At 45.3% G+C, this 21308-nt stretch overlaps 1 long non-coding RNA gene and 1 pseudogene across 2 annotated transcripts; one reads left to right on the top strand and one right to left on the bottom strand.

Annotated features, from left to right (window-relative positions):
* Positions 1-272: 272 nt before the first annotated feature.
* On the bottom strand, positions 273-21256 carry LOC307100359. The gene is made up of 4 exons (XR_013813600.1): positions 21125-21256; positions 1708-1782; positions 518-682; positions 273-399 (listed from the first exon to the last, which is right to left on the bottom strand). It is a non-coding gene; the product is annotated as an uncharacterized lncRNA (long non-coding RNA).
* On the top strand, positions 5249-5975 carry LOC307100566 (ferritin light chain-like; annotated as a pseudogene). The gene has a single exon. The product of its transcript is annotated as a ferritin light chain-like (transcript).
* Positions 21257-21308: the final 52 nt, after the last annotated feature.

The following is a 21308-nucleotide window of genomic DNA, read 5'->3' on the forward strand; positions in this document are numbered from 1 at the left end:
TGTTCAGGGCTCACTCTTAGCTTCACACAGCAAGGTGGTCCCCCAGCTTCAGGAGAAGGAGTGGTCCCTGGGGCAGTGCCCCATGAAGGCCTTGAGCCTAGACCAGCAAACACGGCCGGCCCCCCAGGCATCTCCCATCCCCACCCCTCCCTCCATGTCTGCCACCATCTCCTCCTGGTGATTGCTTTATGGCTGGTGGGTCCAAGGTCGAAGCAGACCTCTCACCAGCCAGAGGAGGGCTCTGCTGGCTTCAGGTGTGGTCATCTCACCTTCCTTCCTGTTGCAGGGGGAGGAGGCAGAGAGGGTGTCTCCTCCCGTTCCAACCTGGGACTCTGGGAAGGTGCCCAGAGGGCGGGGTGGTAGGCATCTCTGGGTCTCCGGGCACTGAGTGCGTCCTGGCTGCTGAAACAAAGTGACACAGACTGAGCGGCCACAACAACAGAAATGTATTATCTCCCAGTTCTGGAGGTTGGAAGTCCAAGATCAAGGTGTGGGCAGGGCTGGTTCCCGCTGATACCTCTCTCCTTGGCTTGTAGATGCTGTCTTCTCCCCGTGTCTGTGTTCACGTTTTCTCCTCTTATAAAGACACCAGTCACATGGATCAGGGCCCACCTTAATGACCTCATTTTAATGGCTACATCTGTTAAGATGATATTTCCAAATACTGTCACGTTCTGTGGTCCTGGGGGTTAGGATTTCAACATATGAATTTGGGGTTGGGTGGAGAGGGGAGAAGACACAATTCAACCCACAACACCTTTCCCAAACTGTTACAAAACCCAACCCTGGTGGTCTTGACTCAGTGGTCACCTCCCTAGGAAGCTGCCCTTATCAACCCAGCCAAAGTCACCCCAACCCCAGTCAGTCTTGCATACACCTTCGAGGGGCTCCGTTTACTTATCTATGTTATCTGTTTACACCAGGGAGCAGGAACCTGTCTGTTTTGGTCACTGATGTGCCCCCCTGAGAAGGATCCCCTACCAGCAAAGTGGCTTCAACAGACTTGTGGAATGAGCCTCACATTCAATGTGCACAGTAGATCCCAAGAGAAATGGGCCTGCTCGAGGCCAAGTTCAAATGTCAGCCTTGTCTCAGAGCAGTTCATAAATTTCCTATCTTGTGCAGAATTACTTTGGGTGCAAAGAAACCAACATCCTGTCCTCAGCTCAGCAACACACTGGCTGTGACACCACGAAGTCACTTCTCCCCGCTGAGCCTCTGTTTTCCTGTCTGTAAAATGTGACCATTGATCTAAAGGTTATAAGGTCAAACATGGGATTAATGTTTAATCCCAGGGAAAATCTGATCAGGAGTGGCGTTCGACTGAGTCATGGGCCAAGTTGCGTACACATGAGGAGAGGCCCGCCACCCCACGTGCGCGAGGCTGGCCGAGCTGAGCGAAGGCGGCACCCAGCCTCGGTTCTTCTCCCTGGGATCTCTCAGCCGGAATGTCAGAAGGCCGCTGAATGCTCAGATCTCCACCAGGATCTCCAGGTTAGAGAATGCCAGAGGGGTCACCGGCCTGCAATAGGACCACCCTCAGCAGAACTTAGTAACATTTATTTTCACACTGCATGTCTTTGTACAGTTACCTTCTATTTGGGGTATCTGATACTGGTCTCAATTTACCATTATAAAGTGGTTTTCTAAAATAAATGTGTCAAAGGAATAAAGCGAAGTTGACGATAAACTGAAGGTTGGACTAACCTTTTTCTTCAACAAATTTATCTTTAAAGGAAAGATTGTAACACCAGGGTAAATTAAAAGAACAGCACCAGGCACCTAAAACAGAGGCAAGGGAAAAGAAACGTTATTAAATTCTAGGCACTACTGTTGCCTGTGGAAGGTTCTGGACTGGGTGACTCTGTTAAAACAAAATTAGTAAATAAGTGTTTAAGACACATCAGTACTCAGTTGAGTGCTTTTTTATTTAATCAGAAGGTTTAAAAGAGGATTGACAGGAAGTAATTTCTTATCTTTCATTAGTTTCTTTTTATATGCAATTTTTTACATGCAAGTATGCATGCAGAACTCACTTTGTGCAGTGAATCCTCTCAACACCTCACTCTTTTGGACTTTTTTCTCCAAGAAAAACAGTGCCATTCCTCCTAGGCCCAGCTTCCAGGTCTAATAAAAACCAGAGCTAAGCCCAGCAGGCGTGGCTCAGTGGTTGAGCATCGACCTATGAACCAGGAGGTCACGGTTCGATTCCTGGTCAGGGCTCGAACCCTAGTGGGGGGGTGGCAGGGGGGGAGTGCAGGAGGCAGACGATCAATGATTCTCATCATTGATTCTTCTATCTTTTCTTCTTCCTTCCTCTCTGAAATCAATAAAAATATATTTTTTTGCCAGGCACTGTGCTAAGTATGTGGATCCTCCCAAACCCCCAATGAGTGGGGGTTTTGTCATAACCACTTTATAGATGAGGACACGGAGGCTCAAAGAAGAGCTGTCTCTTGCCCAAGGTTGCAAGCAGTGATGCCGAAATTCAAAGCTGGGATATAAAGCCAGACTGGCCCCTGGGTGGCAGTGCTTATGGCAACGCCAGGCAGGAGGATCTGGGCTCTGCATAGCTACAACTCTCTGGGTTCAACCCAAGCCCCACTCCTTGCAAGCTCTGTGACCTTGAGCAAGTTACTTGGCCTCTTTGTGCCTCAGCTTCCCCCTCTCCAAAATGAGGATAATAGTAAAGATCCAGTTAGCTCCTACCCGTAAGCACTGGCAAACCAAAGATGCGCTGAGGGACGCAGCTCGCCCCAGGCGTTATCAATGAAGGGGGACAGTGTCTTTTGAAAATTCAAAAAGGAGAATAAACCCTATTTTATTAGTTGCTTTTCTTTTCTTTTCTTTTCTTTTTTATTAGTTGCTTTTCTATTATCGCTGTGTGTAGGCAATTCTGAACCATGTCAGTGATAAAATACTCTCCCCCTAAGAAATCTGTTATTGGTCTAAACCAGAGGTCAACAAACTTGTTCTGTCAAGAGTCAGAGCGTAACTATTCTCAGCTGTGCGGGCCGGACGGCGACCCGACAGCTGGCAGTGCCAGTGCGAGAGCCACCGCAGACAATTCGTGAATGCGGGAGTGTGATTGTGTGCCAGCCACCTTGAGATGTGGATGCTGAAATTCAAATCTTCTTTATTTTGCACATGTTGTGAAATATTATTCTCCTTTTGATTTTTCCCCCCAACCAGTTAAAAAAAAATCCTTAGTTCCTACAAAAATAGACATTGGGCTGGGTTTGGCCAGCAAGCCCTGGTTTGTCAACTCCTGGTCTAAATCAGCAATTTTCAATCTTTTTCATCTCATGGCACGCATAAACTAATTACTAAAATTCTGCAGCATGCCATAAATATATTATGTTTTTGCTGATCTGACAAAAAAATAAGTATAATTTATGATTTTCTTCCTTTTGTTAATCCTCACTAGTGGATTTTTTTCCATTGCATTTTAGAGAGTGTGGAAGGGAGGGAGGGAAGGAGAGTAAAAGAGAGAGAGAAAGAGAGAGGGAGAGAGAGAAACATTGATGTGAGAGAGACACATGACTGGTTGCCTCCACACACATGCCTGACCAGGGGTGGGGAACGAACCCACAACCCGAGTACGTGCCCTTGACCAGGAATCAAACCCAAGACCATTTGGTATGAGGACCGATGCTCCAACTACGGAGCTGTTATTGTGCTGGCTGCTGTCATTTATGTTATTTGACAATCTCAGGGAAAAGAGGTCAGTGCCCCTGACTAAACAGACAAGCATTGCATGTTTTATAAATGGTTGTGGCACACTGGCTGAAAATTGCTGGTCTAAACAATTGCTGTGGTTGCTGTTGATGTTTAGTAAGCTGTGAATGAGCACAGTCTTATGATTTATCCTTTAATAAACATTGTATTCTACAGGGAAGTGAATTTTGAGAACTCTTTATTAGACATTTGGACACACAGTGGCTACATATGCTCATTTTGAGAATTAATTCTTAACAATTCAGAATCCTTAGAGTTCTCTTTGGGCACAGTTCATGTCACACATTCTTCTGTTTAAGCAGTAGATTCTAAATAAACAATGATGGCCCTGTGATTTCAAATGCAAAGAAATTGAGTTTGAGCAATTTCACATCCTTTATTCTGTCTGATCACTTGAAGAATCCATCTGTATTTAAAATTTTAAACAGTGAGCCAAACTGTAAATTACATCATTTTTATTTGGTAAGCTCAAATCTTAATTCAAACACAAAATTTCTTTCCTGGATTTGATCCACATCTTTTATTTTTAAATATGTTTTATGAATTTTAGAAAAAGGGGGGAGGGGGGAAAGAGAGAGAGAGAGACATCAATGTGAGAGAGAAACACCTATTGACTGTCTCTTGCATGTACCCTGACCAGGAACTGAACCCAAAACCTGGGCATGTGCCCTGACCAGGAATCAAACGGTGACCTTTCAGTGCATGGGACGACGCTCAACCAACTGAGCCGCAGAGGCCAGGGCTGAGCCATATCTTTTTCTTTTTTCTTTTTTAATATATTTTATTGATTTTTCACAGAGAGGAAGGGAGAGGGATAGTTAGAAACACCGATGAGAGAGAAACATCAAGCAGCTGCCTCCTGCACACTCCCTACTGAGGATGTGCCCACAACCAAGGTATATGCCCTTGACCAGAATCCAACCTGGGACCCTTCAGTCCGCAGGCCAATGCTCTATCCACTGAGCCAAACCGGTCAGGGCTGAGCCATATTTTTTAAATGGAAATGTCTTCTTTAAGCTGTTATTTATTTATATACTAAATTGTCATGTTATTATTCATTACTGTAACAGACTAGTATGTAAAGACAAGTTTTGCTCCAAAAATATTAATTAATGGAGCCCTGGTTGGTGTGGCTCAGTTGGTTGAAGCATCATCCCATATACCGAAAGGTCAAGGGTTTGATTCCTGGTCAGGGCACACACCCAGGCTGTGGGTTCAATCCCCAGTTGGGGCATGTGCGGAAGGCAACCAATCATGTTTCTTTCTCGTATCAATGTTTCTCTTCCTTCCTCTCTCTAAAATTAATTTAAAAATTAATTCAGAGACAGTGCCCTCCGCAGTCCTGGGTGTGTCTCTTGCTTCAACAATGTTTGGATGGAACAGACCCAGGGATGCCTGTTCTTCCAGCCTCCAACCACCTCCATCATCTTTTCCATCACCACCTTCAGAACCACCTCCGAGATCAGCCAACACACCCTTTTTTTCTACCTTAACTCATTGCCGCACAACCATGAGCTCCCAGATTCGTCAGAATTATTCCACTGAGGTGGAGGCTGCCGTTAACCGCCTGGCCACCCTGCACCCGCGGGCCTCCTACACCTACCTCTCTCTGGGCTTCTATTTTGACCACAAGGATGTGGCTCTGGAGGGCGTGGGCCACTTCTTCCTCGAGTTGGTGGAGAAGCAGCACCAGGGCCCCGAGCATCTCTTAAAGATACAAAACCAGCGCCGTGGCCGCATTCTCTTCCAGGACGTGCTGCAGCCTTCCCAAGATGAGTGGGCAAAACTCAGGATGCCCTGGAAGCTGCCATGGCCTTGGAGAGGAGCCTGAACCAGGCCCTTTTGGAGCTACAGGCCCTGGGTTCTGCCATTCTGCCACACAGACCCTCCCTCATCTCTGTGACTTCCTGGAGAACCACTTCCTGGATGAGGAGGTGAAACTCATCAAGAAGATGGGCGACTACTTGATAAACCTCCGCAGACTGGCCAGCCCCCAGGCTGGGCTGGGTGAGTATCTCTTCCAAAGGCTCACCCTCAAGCATGACTCGGAGCCTTTGGAGCCCAGAGGCCTTTGAGGGGCCCCTCTGCATTCCCCTGGTGTCTGGCTTTTGTCTGAGCCTCTCCCCCAAAACCACTAGCCATTCTTTTAACCACCCTGAAGCCCTCTCCCTTGCTTTGGACCAAAAGGAAACACTAAAGCTTTTTGCAGGAAAAAAATATATATTTTTTTAAATTAATTAGTAGAATTAAACAGTATTCATTCATTACTTTTCCCCTTGACTGGCCAGTGAAATCTATTTATGTATGTTACTGGCATGATTATATATGTGATGTCCAATAAAAGAAAATTTTAATTCACTCTATTTCTTTTCTGGCAATAATTATGCATTGCTTTTCATAATCATCACTGAAACTTCCTGTCTTCTAGAGGAGTGGATGTTAAAAAAGATCTACTCTGGGTGTTAAATGAGCTATATAGACCACTGAATTCAAGCATTTGATACCTGATACCTAGTAAGTGTCAAACAAACATTTATTATCATTGATGCTCCATTGATGAGCTAGACCTGAGAGCAAAGAGCAGTTTTTTGCATTTTTAATGGTTAAAAATAAAGAAAAAATTATTTTGTGACACAGGAAAATTACATGATATTCAAATTTCAGTCTTCTAAAATAAGATTTCACTGGCATGCAGCCAGGCCCATTTGTGGACATGTAATCTATGGCTGTTTTGGAACTAGAAGCACAAAGTTGACCAATTGTGACAGAGAAAGTATTTGCTATAAGAAAAAAGTTTGCAACCCAACTGGTGTGGCTCAGCGGTTGAGTGTCGACCTATGAACTAGGAGGTCACTGTTTGATAACTGGTCAGGGCACTTGCAGGGGGTTGTGGGCTTCATCCCCAGTGGGGGGCGTGCAGGAAGCAGCCAATCAATGATTCTCTCTTATCATTGATGTTTCTATCTCTCCCTCCCTCTCCCTTCCTCTCTAAAATAAAAAAATACATATTTTAAAAAAATCTTAAAAAAAAAAAAACTTTGCAGAAACCTGCCCCAATTTGTTAACTCCTCTCTTCCAAACCTCCAACTCTGAAAGCATAGTAGGGGGCTTCTAGGTTCAAAGACAGAGACACACACACATACACACCCCCTTTTCTTCCCAACAAGCCTCATGGCAGACCCCTCCCCTTCCTACACAGGGCCTGGGGCTGGGGGAGACTGGAGTTCGGTATTGGCGCCCTCTCCTGGACACCACAAGCAACTGCCTCTTCAACCTCCTTCCTGGAGGACCTCCTGCCATGGCCTCCTGAAAAGTGGGAGGTTAACTTGGTGTCTCCTCCTTGCCCTAATTCTGCCACCTGTCACCTGCCAAGGCCTCCAGGGCGTCCCCCTCCTGGGGTCGCAATCCCACTATCCCACCATGCTTTACACACTTGAAGGGTTTTCAATGAATTAAATCAAAGATGTCAACACTCTTGAACAGTGTTGTTACTTTCCAAAGCCCCTTTTATATATATATATATATATATACCTACAACCTCTTAATTTATGCTTTTTAACTGTATCTTGCATTTGGATAGCATGCCATTCTTTGTTCCCCCAAAGTGTTTCAACCTGCATCATTTCACTTGACACCTGCAAGGACTTGCATTTCACAGTAACGAAATAGGACAGAGCAAGTAAGTGATACGCATGCTTAGACTAACAGAATATTGGGACCAAAACAGAAGACTCAAGTATAGGGTGTGCTGGCTCTGGCTGGTGAGATACACAGCTCTGTATAATGCCGTGTTCAATGACATTACATGGGTAGCTTGAAATTTGTCACAGTGGGGAGTATTTACACCACAGGAGATGGCAAATGCTAAAAATTAGGGGTTTTCCTCCTCAGGAGAGCCTCTTGTTACACATTAACCAGCCCACCCAGCAGACTCAAGCTTCCTTGACCCGATCTGATCCGATTCTGCTGCAAACACCCATCTTGCTTTTGCATAGCACTTTTTGTTGTTGTTGTTAGTCCTCACCCGAGGATATTCTTCCATTGATTTTTAGAGAGAGTGGAAGGGAGGGGAAAGACACAGAGAAAGAAACATTGATGTGAGAGAGACACATCAATTGGTTGCCTCCAGGGTCGAGCTTGCAACCAAGGTATGTGCCCTTGACCAGAATAGAACCCAGAACCCTTCAGTCCGAGGGCTGATGCTCTATCCACTGAGCCAACCTGGCTAGAGTGGATTTATTTATTTTATAACTGTAAATTTGTACCTCTTACTCCCCTTCACTAATTTTAGCCATCCGCCCCACCCTTCCTCCCTGTGGCAACCAACAGTTTATTCTCTGTATCTGAGTCTATTTCTGTTTTGTTTGTTCATTTGTTTTGTTTTTTACATTTCACATATAAGTGAAATCATACAGTACTTGTCTTTCTCTGTCTGGCTTATTTCACTTAGCATAATACCCTCCAAGTCCATCCATGTTGTTGCAAATGGCAAGTTTCCACTCTTTTTTATTGCTGTGGAATATTCTATTGTATGTATGGAGCACATCTTCTTTATCCACTCGTCTATTGATGGTTGCTTCCATACCTTGGCTATTATAAATAATGCTGCAATGAACATAGGGGTGCGTATACCATTTGGAATTAGGATTTTCGTGCCTTTGGATGAATATCCAGATGTGGAATTGTTGGCTCGTATGATATACCTAATTTTAATTTTTTGAGAACCTTCATACTATTTTCCATAATGCCTGCACCAATTTACAATCCCACTAACAGTGCACAAGGTTCCCTTTCCTCTATATCCTCACCAACACTTGTGGGTGTTTTTTTGTTTTTGTTTTTTTAATTTATTTACTGATAACAGCCATTCTAACAGGTGAGATGATTTTTCATGGTGGTTTTGATTTGCATTTTTCCATGGACATGTGTTATACCCCAAATACCTTCCAACATAAATGATACCCTGTATCAGAAGTTGGCAACATACGGCCGATGGGCCAAATCCAGCTCATGTCTGCAAGTTAAGAGCAAATTTTACATTTTTCAACTGGTTGGAAAAAAAAACGTTAAGAATATTTTCTGAGCCCGGCTGGTGTGGGTCAGTGGTTGAGCATCAATCTATGAACCAGGAGGTCACCAGTTGAATTCCCAGTCAGGGCACATGCCTGGGTTGTGGGCTCAATCCCCAGTGTGGGGTGTGCAGGAGGCAGCCGACCAATGATTCTCTCTCATCATTGATGTTTCTATCTCTCTCTCTCCCTCTCCCTTCCTCTCTGAAATCAATAAAAATATATATTTTTTAAAAATGATATTTTCTGACACTGAAAATGATATGAAATTCCAATTTGTGTCCACAAATAGTTTTATTGGCACACAGCCACACCCATATGTCTATACAGCATCTGTGGCTGTTTCTGCTACAAAGGCAGAGTCAAGTAGTTGCGAAAGAGACCATGGGACCATCAAAGCTGGAAATTTTTACTATCTGGTCTTTTTAAAAAAATATTTTTAATGATTTCAGAGAGGAAGGGAGAGGGAGAGAGAGATAGAAACATCAATGATGAGAGAGAATCATTGATCGGCTGCCTCCTGCATGCCCCCTACTGGGGATCAAGCCTGCAACCCGGCACGTGCCCTTGGCTGGAATCGAACCTGGGACCCTTCAGTCCTCAGGCCGACACTCTATCCACTGAGCCAAACCAGCTCAGGCACTATCTGGTCTTTTACGGAGAAAATATGCCACATCCTGCTTTAATGTCAAAGGAGAAAATCACGTTGCCAAAGGGAAAACTGAGGCCCAGAAGGTTGAAATAAATTTTTCAAGGCTCCACATTTTTGAGGGGCTCCTCATTTGCCAAATTATTCAAACAGTAACTCCTGTGCTTCAGAGGAAACCCAGCAAAGGCATTGACAAAGACCTCCATAAATTGAAGGTCACCTGAGCTATCAACCTTGAGAGAGAAATCTGCACACACCTATCTTGCCAAGCCCAGGAGATTTTCAATTGCCCCTGTTAAAAAAAAAAAAATTCATGTTCTTTCTAGATACCTTGAGTTTGGACTTTGATCAGAGTAATTAAGACATCACATTTGACTTCATCCCTTTGGGAGGCATTTTATTGGCACAGTCACAAGTTGGTGGCAAAAGCCAATGCACATCCATGGAGACAAAAAGCAGACTCATGGTTGCTAGGGGTTGGGGGAGAGGCTGGGTTGTGACTGCTAATGAGGATGGAGTTTCTTTCGAGAATGATGAAAACGTTCTAGAATTAGAACGTGGTGATGGTTGCACAACCCAGTGAATATACTAAAAACCACTGAATTGTGTACTTTTAAATGGCAGATTTTTACATTTACATTATGTCTCAATAAAAAAATTAACAAGAAAACAAACATCTGTTTATTACCAAATAATAGTGCTATGACATAAATGGGAAAGCAAAAAATAATTTCCATCTACTACCCTTCCCTCCCCTAGTCAAATTCCTTTCATTTTCCACTTTTCCTCCTAGTTCTTGCTCTTTTGCACAAACTGTAAAATAGGTATCAACTTGACCATCCATTGGTCAAGGCATGGTACAAAATAATTTTTTAAAACTCCTAGAGGTGGGGAGTGGGAAAAATACGTGAAGGAGGTAAAAAAATACCAAATTCCAGTTATAAAATTAATAAGTCCTGGGGTGACTATAGGTTATAATACTGTATTGTGTATTGGAAAGTTGTTAATAGAGTAGATCTTAAAAGTTCTCATCACAAGAAAAAAATTTTTATAACTATGTGCGTGATGGATGTTAACTAGACTTATTGTGGTGGTCATTTTACAATCTTAAATAATAAAAGGCTAATATGCAAATAGACCGAATGACCAGTCACTATGACACGTACTGACCACCAGGGGCAGACGCTCAACATAGGAGCTGCCCCCTGGTGGTCAGTGAGCTCCCACAGGGGGCCAGGCTCACAGCTGGAGAGTACAGCAGAAAAAATTTGCTATCTGATCCTTTACCAAAGCCCTAGCCGGTTTGGCTCAGTGTATAAAGCGTCAGCCTGCAGACTCAAGGGTCCCAGGTTCGATTCCGGTCAAGGACATGTACCTTGGTTGCGGGCACATACCCAGTGGGCGGTGTGCAGGAGGCAGCTGATCGATGCTTCTCTCTCATCGATGTTTCTAATTCTCTATCCCTCTCCCCTTCTCTCTGTAAAAAATCAATACAAATATATATATATATATTTAAAAAAAGATTTTTTGACCCTGCCCTAGCTGGACAGCTCAGTTGGCTAAACTAGAGCATCATCCCCATATGCTGATCTCCGGTCAGGGCACATACAAGAAGCAACCAATGATGGATGTGAGGGCGATCTGGCTGCGACATCTGTCACCCCATTGATCGCCAGGGTTGATTCGGCTGATCTGGCTGGCTAGGCGGGTGTCCCCCTCCTCCCTCACCGATCCATGTGCGTCCCTCCCGAAGCTGCGCGCTCAGTCGAAGAGGACGACCTTCCCCCCAGAGGAGAGGACCGGTCTTCGGTCAAGGGTATACGTACGAGTAGCTGCGCTCCCCTGCTAGAACCTCCAAACAAGCTCTCAAGAAGCAACCAATGAATGCATGGGTAAATAGAACAAGTTGATGTTAAAAGCTTGCATAATGAAGGATTCAGTTGTATTTAGTACATTCACAATGTTTTGTGACTATCAGCTCTATCAAACATTGTCATTGCCCCAAAAGGAAACCCAGTACCTATTAATTAATTGTTCCCCTTCCCTCTCCCCCAGCCCCTGCACCCACCATTCTACTTTCTGTCTCTATGGATTTGACTCCTCTAGGGACCACCTATAAAGGGAATCATACTAATAGTCCTTTTGTGACTGCATTATTTCACTGGGCACGTCCTCCAGGTTCATCCACGTGGTAGCAGGTGTCAGAATGTCCTTCCTTTTTAAGGCTGTTAATACTCTGGATGGACCACATCTTGTTCATCCACTCATCTGTTGATAGGTGCTTTTGGTTACTGTGAACTATGCTGCTACACATATGAGTGTTTAAGTATCAGTTTGAGTCTCTGCTTTCAGTTCTCTTAGGTCTATACTCAGAAGTGGAATTACTGGGTAGAATGGTAGTTCTGTGTAATTTTTTTGAGGAACTGCCATATTGTCCTTGTTTGTTTAAATAATTTTTTATGAAAGTTGTAAAAAATAATACAGAATTCACCTGCACCCTTCATGCAGCTTTCCCAAAGATAATATCCTATATAGCTAGAGAAAATACCCAAACCAAAGAATTCACATTACTACAATAGACATTATTGATTCCACCAGATTTTACATGCACTCATTCTTTTGTAATGTGTATAGGAGTATGGAAATGTGTCACATGTTGAGATTCAGTCACCACCACCATAATCAGAATACAGAACATTTCCATCACCTCAAAGAAAATTCCTTGCCCTAGCTGGTTTGGCTCAGTGGATAGAGTGTCGGCCTGTGGACTAAAGGGTCCTGGATTCAATTCCAGTCAAGGGCACTGCCCGGTTGCTGGCTCCATCCCCAGTAGGGGGCGTGCAGGAGGCAGTTGATCAATGATTCTCTCTCATCATTGATGTTTCTACCTCTCTTTCCCTCTCCCTTCCTCTCTGAAATAAATAAAAATATATTTAAAAATTTAAAAAAGAAAATTCCTCATAGCCATAAGCTTCCCAAAGTCCTGACACCTGGCAATCTCTGTTCTTCATCACTATAATTTTGTCATTCAAAGAATGTCAGGCAAGCTCTCTCTTTAGGGAGCACAACTGTGCCATTCCCCCACAGGCACATTAAAAAAAAAAAAAAAAGGATGTCATATAAAAGGAACCAAGTTACTATGTAGTTCTTTGAGACTGTCTTCTTTCACACAGCCTTTGAGCTTCACCTAAGTTGGTGCATGTATCCATAGTTTGTTCCTTTTTATTACCGAACTAGAGGCCCGGTGCATGAAAATTCATGCACTGGAGGGGGGTCCTCAGCCCGGCCTGCCCCCTCTCACAGCCCAGGAGCCCTCAGGGGCAGGAGGTGACGCAGCGATCAGGGGAAGGCGATGCCCCCATCACACCTCTGCTGCTGCCACTGCCAGCAGCGCAAGCCTTGGCTGGCCCTGCTTACCTGAGCCTCGGGTGGCTCTGGGCAGCTGGGCAGCTGCCATCCACGGCTTGCCTGCACCTCAGGCTGGCCCTGCGCGGCTGGGGGACTGAGGGGACTGGGGGACTCCAGAGGCCGATGCGCGGAGCGGCCAGACCCGCCTGGCACCCCCGGCAGGGCTGAGGGGACTGGGCGCTGCCATCTTGTGGCTGTGGGCACCGCCATCTTTGTGAGCGTATGACAGTCAATTAGCATATTCCCTCTTTTTAGATAGGATAGTATCCCATTATATGAAATTAATCCACAATTTGTTTATTATTTAACCCATTGAAGGACATTTGGGTTGTTTCCAGTTTGGGGCCAATTATAAACAAAGCTTTATGAATATTCATGTTCAGGTGTTTGTGTGAACCTACAAGTTCATTTCTCTTGGGTAAACACCCAGGAGTGGGATTGCTGGGTCATATGATAAGCATGTACTTAACTTTCTAAGAAACTGCCAAGTCATTTTTGGGGGTGGGGGTGGGGGGGCTGTACCATTTTTGTATTACCACCAGCAACTTAAGAGTCCCAGTTGCTCAGCATCATTGCCGGCACTTGGTATTGTCAGCATTTTAAAATTTTTTAAAAATATATTTTGCCCTAGCCGGCTTGGCTCAGTGGATAGAGCATCAGCCTGTGGACTGAAGGGTCCCAGGTTCGATTCTGGCCAAGAGCACATGCCTGGGTTGCAGGCTCGATCTCCAGTAGGGGGTGTGCAGGAGGCAGCCGATCAATGATTCTCTCTCATCATTGATGTTTCTATCTCTCTCTCCTTCTCCCTTCCTCTCTGAAATCAATAAATATAAATGTGTGTGTGTGTGTGTGTGTGTATTTTGTTGCCGAAACTGGTTTGGCTCAGTGGATAGAGCGTCGGCCTGCAGACTGAAGGGTCCCGGGTTCGATTCCGGTCAAGGGCATGTACCTTGGTTGCGGGCACATCCCCAGTGGGGGGGGTGCAGGAGGCAGCTGATCAATGTTTCTCTCTCATCTATGTTTCTAACTCTCTATCCCTCTCTCTTCCTCTCTGTGAAAAATCAATAAAATATAAAATTAAAAAAAAATTAAAATATATTTTGTTGATTTTTTACAGAGAGGAAGGGAGAGGGATAGAGAGTTAGAAACATCTGGGTATGCGCCCGCAACCAAGGTACATGCCCTTGACCGGAACCAAACCTGGGACCCTTGAGTCCACAGGCCGACGCTCTATCCACTGAGCCAAACCGGTGAGGGCAGCATTTTAAATTTTATTTCAAACTTTGCATTTCCCCAATGGCTAATGGTGCTGAGCCATTTTCATTGCATACAAATGATGTCAGAGAGTCTTCCATCACTTTAAGTTCCTAAGGCTTTTTTATGATATTGTCATTTGTGAGTCTTCTGCTGCTTAATATTTCTTTGTGAGACTATACTAAGAAATAATTTTCCATGGATGGATATTTGTGTCCTTTCCAGATGTGTGCCATCAAGAACATTCATGTGTGTGTCTCCTGGTCATGCAAAAGTTTCCTAGGTTATATGCCTAAGAGAATTCCTGGGCCGTAGGGTATTCCAGAGAATGTGAAACTGCTTCCCTAAAGGGTGGGGTCAGCCGTTCTTTCAGTTAATCCATTGCACAGGTGAGAGAATGAAGTTCAGGTGCAAGTGGAGAAAGTGTGTACACATGTGATAGTAATGCTAGATTGTGCCCAAACAAGATAAATACCACCTTGGATTGAATCTATCAACAAAGCTATTAGAAATTTATTTCCTGGGGGTGGGGAGAGGGATTTAGGAGCCACCCAAGTCTCTGGGACCATGGAACAGATGTACCAAGAATGTGACTGGACGCAATGATAAGGAGAGAGAGAGGTAACAGGGAGAAGTTACAGAGCGATATGTGCTCACTAATAAAGATAGAGTAGGAGGAGGAGGGCGTGCATCTGTACTGTAACCTCAATAATAAAACCTCATGTTCTATAACAAGTGCTGAGAAACAGGTAATTAGCTGGAAATGCATCTCCCCAAGGACAGGAACACCCATATTTATTCAAGTAGCATTTATGTGTGACGCTTCAACTCTAACAAGCTGGACAGGAAGACAGATCCAACATCTTCATGCCCTCAAAATATCCATAACTAGTAAAAAAGGGAAAATGAGCCCTAGCTGGTTTGGTTCAATGGATAGAGCGTTGACCTGCAGGCTAAAGAGTCCTGGGTTCGATTCTGGTCAAGGGCACATGCCTGGGTTGCGAGCTCGGTCCCCAATGGGGGGTGTGCAGGAGGCAGCCAGTCAATGATTCTCTGTCATCATTGATGTTTCTATCTCTCTCTTCCTCTCCCTTCCTCTCTGAAATCAATAAAAATATATATTTTTTAAAAAGGCAAAATGAAAGAGCAGGGGTGTAAATCAGAATGCAGCAAGAGCCCCCCTAGCTGGTTTGGCTCAGTGGATAGAGTATCGACTGTGGACTAAAGGGTTTCGGGTTGGATTCTGGTCTAGGGCACATACCTCGGTTGCAGGCTCAATCCCCAGCCCGATCGGGGAGTGTACAGGAGGCAACCAAGCGATGTGTCTCTCTCACATCGATGTTTCTCCCTCTGTGTTTCTCCCTCTCCCTCCCTAAAAATCAATGGGATCCCTGGCTGGTTTGGCTCAGTGGATAGAGCGTCAGCCTGCAAACTGAAGGGTCTAGGTTTGATTTCAGTCAAGGGCACATGCCCGGGTTGCGGGCTCGATCCCTGGTGTGGGGTGTGCAGGAGGCAGCCAATCGATGATACTCTCTCATCATTAATGTTTTTATCTCTCTCTCCCTCTCCCTTCCTCTCTGAAATCAATAAAAATATAAAGATAAATAAATAAATAAAAATCAATGGGAAAATAACAAAAAAGAAAAGAAAAAAAGAATGCAGCAAGAGCCACCAACCAGAAACAAACAGATGCACTGGGAATGCCAAGAAGTAGGAAAGTAGCAGGAAGCAGGGAAATCAGACTTTGGAGAAAAGGTGGCATATAAGCTGAGATCCCAAGTAGGAGCCAAGGAAAACTGAAAATTCTGCACTTGATCTTAGCCAAAGGCTGAGAAGCGATGAGAACTGAAAATTCTGATTATGAGAAAACACTTGATCTCTTTAACCTCCTCAAAAAGGTTCTCCGGGGAGGGCAATCACAAACTACACACCGTGGAATATTATATAACAAAGAAAAAGAACAAATTATTGTTAGATGCAATCACTTGGATGAATCTCAAAAATATTGTTTGGAGTAAAAGAAGTTGGAACATAAAAGAGTTCATACTGGCCCTGGCCTGTGTGGATTAGGGGGTTTGATTACTAACCCATACTGGCCAAAGGGTTGAGGGTTTGATTCCCAGTCAAGGGCACAAATCTGGGTTGTGGGTTCAATCCCTGGCCTCGGTCCAGGCACATGTGAAAGGCAACCAATCGATGTCTCTCTCTCACATTGATGTTTCCTCTCTCCACTCTCTCTAAAAGTCAATGGAAAACATCTAACCTAAGGCCAGGAGGATTAACAACAACAAAAGAGTTCATACTGTACATTTCCATTTCTGAGAAGCTCTACAACATGCAAAACAAATCTTTGGGGACAGAAATCAAAATCTAAGGTGTCTCTGGACAGCGGTGGGCTACAATCAGCCGTCCTAGCTCTGTGGTCGACAAACTGCGGCTCGCGAGCCACATGCAGCTCTTTGGCCCCTTGAGTGTGGCTCTTCCACAAAATACCACGGCCTGGGCGAGTCTATTTTGAAGAAGTGGCGTTAGAAGAAGTTTAAGTTTAAAAAATTTGTCTCTCAAAAGAAATGTCAATCGTTGTACTGTTGATATTTGGCTCTGTTGACTAATGAGTTTGCCGACCACTGGCCTAGCTCATAGATGTCTGTTGTTAACATTTTTTCTAATTCCATGATACTCAGCTGTGGTGAAAATATTTACACCACAATAATGGTGTAATGTGGCTCTGGCTGGGTAGCTCAGTTTGTTAGAGTGTCGTTCCAATAAGCCAAGGTTTTGGGTTCAATCCCAGTCAGGGCACATACAAGAAGCAACCAATGAATGCATATATGGGTGGAACAACAAGTCAATGTCTCCCCCCACCCTCATTTCTAAAGCCCGCTGTTAAACATTTACCAGCACACTATTGCTAGGTGGGGCGAGGGAATTATTAACCGAATAGGGCACTGAAGAAACTCTGGAGTGATGTAAATGTTCTCCGTATTGTTTACGGGAATTGTCACATGGGTACATACCATGGTAAAACCTCAAGAAATTGAACACTCAATTTCATTATATGTAAGCTATAGACCATTTTTAAAAAAGGACTATAGGCATATATAGCCTAAAATAAAATATGCTAGCGAGATCAATTTGCAGAACAGGAAAAAGGTGAAAATGCCCTGAGCTGGGAAAGGTCATGGCATTATCTGAGGCCAGGTGAGCATTCTCCTGAATTTTGGTGAGTGGAGCAGTGTGATGCAAAACTAAAAAGGCCCACATTGTAGAAGACAGGCATGTCTGGGAGTAGTTTTAATCAGGGAAGAGCTATGGTTACGTTTTTGCATTTTTAGAGCATTGTTACATTTTGCAATTATGTATATACTAGAGGCCTGGTGCATGAAAATTCATGCACTGGAGGGGGGTTTCCTCAGCTTGGCCTGTCCCCTCTCACAGTCCGGGAGCCCTCAGATGCGGGAGGTGACCCGGCGATCAGGAGAAGGTGATGCTCCCATCACATCTCAGGTGCTGCCACTGCCAGCAGCGCAAGCCTCGGCCGGCCCTGGTTACCTGAGCCTCGGGCTGGCCCTGGGTGGCTGGGGGGCTGAGGGGACTGGGGGACTCTGGAGGCAGGTGTGCGGAGTGACCGTGCCCGCCTGGAGGGAGGCAGGCCTGCCCTTGCTGCATGCCTGCCGCCCCGGCAGGGCTGAGGGGACTGGGTGCCACCATCTTGTGGCTGTGGGCACCACCATCTTTGAGGGCGTGGCAGTCAATTAGCATATTCCTTCCTTATTGGCTGTGGGTGCCGCCATCTTTGAGGGTGGAGAAGTCAATTAGCATATTCCTTCCTTATTGGCTGTGGGTGCTGCCATCTTTGCGACTGCATGAGGGTCAATTAGCATATTCCCTCTTTATTAGATAGGATTTTTTAAAATATATTTTTATTGATTTCAGAGAGTAAGGGAGAGAGAGACACACACACATCAATGATAAGAGAGAATCATCGACCAGCTGCCTCCTGCACGACCCCCAGTGGGATCAAGCCTGCAACCCGGGTATGTGCCCCAACCAGGAATCGAACCATGACCTCCTGGTTCATAGGTCGATGCTCAATCACTGAGTCACTGCTGGCTGGGCTGCAATTATGTATATTGTGTATCTTTTAAACACTGTATCTCTGATGCCCAGCACTGTATCTAGCACATAAAGGGCATTGCAAATTAACCGTTAAAAGAACTGAGGGGCAGCCGGACATGAAGTGGGCAGGACTGAGCCAGAGAGACCAGGGGACCTGGGCTGGACCCTGGAAGGCAATGTTGGCTGAGCCTTTCCCTCTGTTTCTTCCCATGTGGTTCCCAAAGGTACACCCCACCATAAAATGTACACCGGTGCTCAAAGACATGACAAAGAGAAAAGCAATGTGGTGAATTTTACATAAAGTCAACGTTTCCCCCTTTAAATGACTGTCCTTTATTCAGTGCCACGTACTTATCCTATCTAATAATAGAGTAACATGTAAATTACCATCACTCCACTACGCCCACGATTGGGCAGTGGGAGGCTGGGGGGCGGGACTCGGGGTGGCCTATCTGGCCATTGAGAGGCATGGATCCGCTGCCACTGAGGGGGGCTACCCTGCTGTTGAGAGGCACAGGGGGCGGGACTCCTGCCCCCTGTGCCTCTCAACGGCCAGATCCGCTGCCGCTGAGGGGTCCTGCCGCGGACACCCAGCTGCACCTCTCAACGGCAGGGTAGCCAGGTGTCCGCGGCAGCCCCCCTCAGCGGCGGTTGAGAGGTGCAGGGGGTGGGAGTCCCGCCCCCTGCGCCTCTCAACAGCAGGGTAGCCCCCCTCAGCGGCCGTGGACCATCAAAAGCGGGAGAGCTGGGTGCCTGTCTGCTCCGGCACCAGCGGACAGGCACCCAGCTCCACCGCGAAAAGCGAAAGCGTGTAGGGGACCCTACATGTGCATGATTCAATCATGCACTGCGCCTCTAGTATCTTTAGAAGAGTTAGTGTTAAAATAACATTTCTCATAAAATGGTGTGGCCACTGTGAAAAACAGTATAGTGGTTCCTTAAAAAAAAAAATCAAATATAGAATTACCATTCAATCCAGCTATTCCATTTCTAGAAAGACGCCCAAAAGAACTGAAAGCAAAGATATTTTACACCCATCATTTTTATACCCATTATCAAAGCATTATTCACAATATCCAAAAGGTGGGAATATTCAAATGTCTACCAACGGATGAACCAACAAAATGGAGTCCATCCATACAATGGAATATTATTCAGCCTTAAAAAGAAAGGCTATTCTGACACCTGCTACAACTATGATAAACCTTAAAGACATTATGCTGAGTGAAATCAGCCAGACACAACAGGACAAATACTGTGTGATTCCATTTATATGATGTCCCTAGAGGAGTCAGATTTATAGAGACAGAAAGTAGATGGTGGGAACCAGGGGCTGGGGGAGGAGGAGTTAGTGTTTAATGGGGACAGTTTCACTGTGGGAAGATGGAAAAGTTCTGGAGGTGGATGATGATGTTGCACAACAATGTGAATGCACTTAATGTCACTGAACTGTACACTTAAAAATGGTTTTTAAAAAAGTACATTGGTGCTATCATCAACAAGTCAACAAATGACAAGTTCTGGAGAGGATGTGGAGAAAAAGAAACTCTCGTGCCCTAACCAGTTTGGCTCAGTGGATAGAGCGTCTACCTGCGGACTCAAGGGTCCCAGGTTCGATTCCAGTCAAGGGCATGTACCTTGGTTGCGGGCACAACCCCGGTGGGAGGTGTGCAGGAGGCGGCTGATTGATGTTTCTCTCTCATAGATGTTTCTAACTCTCTCTCCCTCTCCCTTCCTCTCTGTAAAAAAATCAATAAAATATATATATTTTTAAAAAAGGAACCTTTGTGCACTGCTGGTGGGAATGCAGACTGGTGCAGCCACTGTGGAGAACAGTATGGAGTTTCCTCAAAAAGTTAAAAATGGAACTCCCATTTGACCCAGTAATCCCACTCCTAGGACTATATCCCAAGAAACCAGAAACACCAATCAGAAAAGATATATGCACCGCTGTGTTCATAGCAGCACAATTTACAACAGCTAAGATTTGGAAACAACCTAAGTGCCCATCAGCAGATGAGTGGATTAAAAAACGGTGGTACATCTACACAATGGAATACTACACTGCTGTAAAAAGGAACTCCTACCATTTGCAACAGCATGGATGGTCCTGGAGAGCATTATGCTAAGTGAAATAAGTCAGTTGGAGAAAGATGAATATCACATGATCTCACTCATTTGTGGGATATAGTGATCAACATAATTTGATGAACAAGAATAGATCCAGCCCTAGCCGGTTTGGCTCAGTGGATAGAGTGTCGGCCTGCAAACTGAAAGGTCCCAGGTTCCATTCTGGTCAAGGGCACATGCCCAGGTTGTGGGCTCCATCCCCAGTAGGGGGCTAGCACGAGGCAGCCGATCATTGATTCTCTCTCATCATTGATGTTTCTATCTCTCCCTCTTCCTTCCTCTCTGAAATCAATATATATATATATATATATATATATATATATATATATATATTTAAAAAGAATAGATCCAGAGACAAATGGCAGGGGAGGGAGGGTAGAGAGCAACCAAAGGACTTGTATGCATGCATATTAGCATAACCAATGGACACAGACACTGTGGTGGGAATGGCTGGGGGGGGGGGGGGTGTCAATTGGGGAAAAAGGAGACATTTGTAAAACTTTAGACAATAAATTAATTAATTTTTAAAAGGTACATTTGTTACGTATATTTAACACAATAAAAATATTTTTAAAACACCTTTCTTCCACAAACGAATGGGGTTAATTATGAGTTGGTGGGGGCTTGTGTATCCATATTTGGCAAAAGGACTTCAGTTGACTCTGGGTCTGTCTCCCACAACTTCTGGAGATTTCAGCGGCTCCCGTCGTCCCAAACCGGCACCCACGGCTCTGAGGTACGGGCCTCCCCCACTCACCGCTCCGGCTCCTCACCGCTCCGCGGCCTCCTCCTCACCTGGCCTCACCTGCGCCCCGGCGCAGGCGCACACGCGCGGGGGCGGGGCGAGCACCGCCTCGGTGGGTCTCCGCCCCTCTTCCCTCCGCGAGGCGGCCTCCGGCGGGGGCTCCGACGCCGGGCGAGGAGCGGGGCGGGGCCTGCGC

The sequence above is a fragment of the Cnephaeus nilssonii genome (genome assembly GCF_951640355.1).
Source record: "Cnephaeus nilssonii genome assembly, chromosome: 5".
Classification (NCBI taxonomy): domain Eukaryota; kingdom Metazoa; phylum Chordata; class Mammalia; order Chiroptera; family Vespertilionidae; genus Cnephaeus; species Cnephaeus nilssonii.